Source organism: Chelon labrosus (genome assembly GCF_963514085.1).
Source record: "Chelon labrosus genome assembly, chromosome: 1".
Lineage (NCBI taxonomy): Eukaryota > Metazoa > Chordata > Actinopteri > Mugiliformes > Mugilidae > Chelon > Chelon labrosus.
Window position 1 is genome coordinate 22,608,192 of NC_140337.1, and position 6,000 is coordinate 22,614,191.

The window sequence follows — 6,000 nt, forward strand, 5'->3', positions numbered from 1 at the left end:
TCACTGGACTTATTGCAGAAGACTCTCATATTTCTTTGTGCAGATGGCATTAAATAAAACTTAATCAGGAAGTCTCTCCTGATACAAATGCGTTTCTTTCATGTCACGCACCGAACACATCTTAAGATGCAATGCAGCAGAGCAATCCAACATAGGAGAAGTAATACAAACTATATTAAAAGTACATGCATCCTGTCGTGGCTCTCTAAATGGGTTTGTGCGAGGAGTTTGGGGACTTACCCATACAGTGTATAAATATGAACAGCAGAGGAGCTCATCAAAAGTGAATCCAAAGCAAGTAGAGCTCACCCTGGTGACTGGCTGCAGTGTATATCATAAGCTTCACCTCCTCCATGTTCATGGATGGGACTTGGGCCAAATTAAAAGATTATTTTAGTGTTTTAATTTGGTGTCCATTTTTCTGACTAGTTTTGTTTTAGTTTGACGCTATAGAAATCATGATCACTACACGTTGCTATGCCAACCACTCTGTGAAACGGTCCCGTGGGACCGTGAGAGTTGGAGAAAAATAAATAAATAAGTACAGAGTATAATCCAACATTTCTTTGTAAGAGTCAGTCTGGCAGACGTGCGGGTGGGCCATCGAAAACGCAGCTCTGCGTGGCTCCACTCTCGGACCATACAGATCAGACTCTGGCTCCAAAGTCGCAAGATGGCGCCGCCAGTATCCCCGGGAAAATAGCGTCAGTTTGGCCAATGCAAGAAAGTGGGGATGCATTGTCCATATTTATATACCATCTCGGGACTTACCTTGGCGAGGAGGTTTGCTTTCACAGCAGGGTTGCTCAGATCAACGGAGCCCTGTGGATTCATCCTCAGCTTCACTACCTGCTTCATTACTACAGCAGAGGCAAAGAATGAAGATAAAACCAAAAGTTATTTGTTCTGTGATACGTCAACAACACAGTGTAGAAATCTTCTATCGCAAGTCAGAGTTCTTGCAGAATGTTGGAGATTGTTATTGTTGAGACATCTGTCCTCTACAGGACACCTGCAGCTGATACAGGTGGAGCTGATTTCAATATTTCAATATTTACATACAGTATTTAAAATGTCTGCAGGAAATCTGACCTGTTTAAGCATACAGCCTATTTGATTACTATATTCTCTATGTTTCGTGCCTCTGAAATTACATAGAGTTGAAATATAAAGAAGAAGAAAATTGAATTACACAGCTACGGAAGTGTTATGGAGATTTCTGTACAGTACTTGAATGAATCAGTTTTACTGATGGTGAATAAAGCACTCACCAGGGACAGTGCAAACGAATGGCAGTGGTGTTTCACAGGACAAAAACCTCCATTTTCCTGATCTCGCCAAAGACGTAGAACCACACATGACTCTCCTCGAGCCGAGTGGATTTCCGAGGCTATCCAAGTTGCTGAAGGAGAAGCTGCTCCCATCAGACCAAAACAAATTTGGATATCTGAACAGACCAAGCCATGCCGTTTTTGCCCCCGCCAATTCCGCAAACTTCTGGCTCTGAGTGATGTTCCTCACAGTGGCCAGGTCGGTGAAGTTCTCCCTGCACAATCTCCGAGCCTCAGACCAATTCAAGTTTTTTTCTTCCACAAAAACAAATTCAGGGTCGAGCGGCGTTCCTGCAGTTAGAGATTAGAGGGGAGCCATTTGAGTTTACATATTGAATTTTAAAATGCTGCTTTCTCAAGGTGGAAGTACATAATTCGTTTTCTCACCCGTATAACACATTTGTGGACGTTGCTGACTGCAACCAACATCAAACCATTTCCCAGTGGATCCAGCAACCTGCACACAGAACTGATCTGTGTAAAAGTCTGGTTCAGCATCACCTCTGTCCCAGTTCCTATATTCAGCTCCGCTCCCGTTGAACCCATCAGACCATCTCCAATCGATCACAGTGTGCAGACCAAACCAGAATTCAGTGTTGTGTCCGGCAGATGAAACTGTGTTGATCAGGCGGTTCGTTTCTTCAGTGTTTTCAACGGTGGCCAGGTCTGCGTATGTTTCTCTGCAGTAAGTCTGAGCCTCAGTCCAAGTCTTTGCATCACCAACATAGTGGTACTGACGGAGAAGGCAGGTGGAGCCGTGCCAACCTGTAAGAAAACCACTGCTTATTAATAGGTATTGCTCAATATACAACACAATGTTTGAGTAAAATATTTCTCACCTGAGAGACACAACACACTCAGAAAGATTCTGTCCATCGCCATGTACCTCTGTGGTCACTTTGGGTCAATGGGAGATTTTATTACAGGGAAATCCAGGCAAACGGCACACGGACTTCTTGTCACAGCAAAAATGTAAAGTGGACGAAGGCCCTCCTCCGTACAAGGACTTTGTAAATTTGATTTTAATGCAACAACATCAACATGTCCATGTTCTCTAGACTTTGTCATCCAAATGTAAAGTCACAGTGCATGATATCAGTGTGAGACTGGTTTCCAAATCCAGTAGTCCAGATATGAATATGAATGTTAAGACAATGACAAGGAACAGCAATTGTGATTTATTTCATTGATTGATTTATACCACAGAGTCTACAGAGGTCTGTCGTTTGTAAGGTTTATGACTTAGGTTGAAGCAATCTGTAACTGATGAAATTCTTTAAATGTAATATTTGCAGCAACAAATAGTAACAACTCCAGTCCCTCTACATCTCACCCCTCTACAACACCAGTTCTACAAAAAAAAGATCTAATATACAGCAGGTAAGGCATTGAACACGTCACCATTTTTTTCAGTAAATATATTTTCTTAAGGTGCTACTGACATGAAATCCTCACCAGATGTCGGTAACAACCCATGCGACCCACACATGTAAAGAAATCAAACCTTAGATGTCCATAAATTAAGTTATGTGTTAAAATATGGAATGACACAGGGAAAAAGCATTGAACACACTTACGTAAATTTATTTCATACTTCGTACAAAAGCCTTTGTTGGTAATAACAGCTTCAAGATGCCTCCTGTATGGAAAAACTAGTTGCATGCGTTGTCCAGGTGTGATTTTGGCCAATTCTTCCACACAGTCTTCAAATCTTGAAAGTTCCGTGGGCCTCTTCTATAAACTCTGATTTTTAGTTCTTTCCATATATTTTCTATTGGATTCAAGTCCAGATTACAGCCCTAACAGTGCTTTCAGTATGTTTTGCAACAATAAGGTTGCAGAGGTCTTGAGAGAGCTCTTTGCTTCCCATCATGGGATCTTTCTTGTGTGACACCTTGATAATAGGACACCTTTTTATGGGCCATCAGTTGAAACTGAACCAGATGATATTAATTTGCACTGACAAGGGGTAGGATTGCTTTCTAATTAGTGATAGATTTCATCGGGTGTCCTGGCTTTCCGTGCCTTTTTGCACCTCCATTTCTTCATGTGTTCAATACTTTTTCCCAGTGTCATTCCATTTTTTTAACACGCAACTTAATTTATGGGCATCTAAGGTTTGATTTCTTTACGTGTTTGTTGCATGGGTTGCTACCGACATCTGGTGAAATTTCATGTCTGTAGCACCTTCAGAAATATGGTTACTGAGAACAATGGTGAAGTGTCCAGGAAGAAACAGGTTATTCCCAAGGCATGGCACAGGGCAGGGGGGATTTTTATTCCCAAAGAGAGGGACTCGTTGGAAATAAGCAAGTTTAGACCAATTAGTCTACTTAATGTTGAGGGGAAGATTTTCTTCAGTGTTGTGGCACAGAGGTTGTCCAGTTACTTGGGGAAAAACAAGAAAAATAGTTGATACGTCGGTGCAAAAGGCTGGGATCCCCGGCTTCTCTGGATGCTTGAGCACACCAGTATGATTTGGCACCAAATTCAGTATAGTATAAATTCAATATTTAATAATTGAAATATTAGTTATTGTCTAATATTAATGGTGCGAAATGGTGAGGAAAACAGGGTTTCGCAGTGGCAGCGTGGAGGGGGGTGACTGCAGGACGCAGGAAGTCACTGTTACTGGAAGTCACTGTTAAGCCTTCTCAAGGTGTCGTGGGCCTAACCTAACGAAACATTGGTGAAGGAAGGTGCCCACTTGAAAACTCCAATGACATGCTGCATACTGCTGTTGTTTAGGCCAGGTTCCTGATGTCTTTATGTTGCTTGGTAGCTATGGTTAGCTGCTGAGCGGGCCATAGAAGCCAGCAGCGTTAGGTTAGCTCATATTTCACAAGGTTCAAATTATCCTCTGCCGCTCTGTGGGCCTACAAGCCAGCAGCATTGACTTAATTTGTTTAGATTGTAGTTTAAGCTAGCCAGCAGTATTTGGTTAGCTTATATTTCACAAGGTTTGAGTTATCGTCTGCTACTGAGCGGACCATACAAGCCAGCAGCATTTACTTAGTTCATTTAGATTGTAGGTTAAGCGTCATATCACATGACTGTAGGTTTATTGGGGTTTCTCAGTTGAACAGGGCCTCTAAATGTGCTTTGCCTTGATTTTGGCACAAGGGATTGTAACATCTAATCCTGTGTATTAATGAATCAGTTAACTTTAATGTCATTATACAAAGCACAAAGAAACCAACATGGAACAAAAGACAAAAATAAGAATTAGTTCCATAACGTCAAAAACAAATCAAACCCCGGTGAATAAGTGAATGCAGCACAAAGCAAATGTATGCAAAACAACATTGAGACATTGAGACTTTTCAGTCTGGGTCCATATGGAATGCAAAAAAAGATTTGTTTTGCAAATGGGCACTAAAAAACAAATCCACACCAGATAAATCTCCCTCAGTCACCTCTCTGCTTTCTGCACGTTAGTTCAGACAAGTATTTAACAAATGCGCTGACATAGAGCTTGCTGAGGGGTAACTACTAATCTAATTTATAAGCCTTTATTAACCAACCCTGGGTGTACATTTCACAGCTCTGATTTCTTTTTTTCCTTTTTCCCGGTGGATGACCTTCCCATCAGGCTGCTCTCTCCACTTCAGCTTGACCCCGGTCAAGCTGAATATCTCCTTTCACAGCGGGGTCATTCAGATCCACAGGGTTCTCTACCTTCACTCTCAGATTCACCACCTTTGTTACTTGTTCTGAATGGGAAAGAGAGGTGAAACATGTTTAAAATTACAGCATTCACGCTATTCCAATTTAATGTGAATAAAGCACTCACCAGGGACAGTGCAGACGAATGGGTATCTTGTTTCACAGGGCAAAACCCTCCATTTTCCTGATCTCACCAAAGACGTAGAACCAAACATGACTGTCCTCGAGCCAAGTGGGTTTCCGAGGCTATCCCAGTTGCTGAAGGAGAAGCTGCTCCCATCAGACCAAAACAAATTTGGATCTCTGAACAAACCAAGCCATGCCATTTTTCCCCCGCCAATTCCGCAAGCTTCTGGCTCTCTGTGATGTTCCTCACAGTGGCCAGGTCGGTGAAGTTCTCCCTGCACAATCTCCGAGCGTCAGACCAATTAAGGTTTTTTTCTTCCATAAAAACAAACTGAGGATCGAGCAGCCTTCCTGCAGTTAGAGATTAGAGGGGAGTCATTTGAGTTTACATACTGAATTTCAATATGCTGCTTTTTCAAGGTGGAAGTACATAATTCGTTTTCTCACCCGTATAACACATTTGTGGGTGTTTCATAATCATACCATTTCCCACTGGATCCAGCCATCATACAGAACTGATCCGTGTACAAGTCTGGATCACCATCCCCAGTGTCCCACTTTCTATATTCAGCTCCGCTCCCATTGAACCCATCGGACCATCTCCAATCGATCACAGTGTGCAGACCAAACCAGAATTCAGTTTTGTGTCCAGCAGATGAAACTGTGTCGATCATTTCTTCAATGTTTTCAACGATGGCCAGGTCTGCGTATGTTTCTCTGCAGTAAGTCTGAGCTTCAGTCCAAGTCTTTGCATCACCAACATAGTGGTACTGACGGAGGCAGATGCAGCCATGCCACCCTGTAAGTTATGATATTGTTGGATTTGGTCAAGGTTGTCTTTAGCAGGTTGAACACAGACATTTCCACAGATTTCACT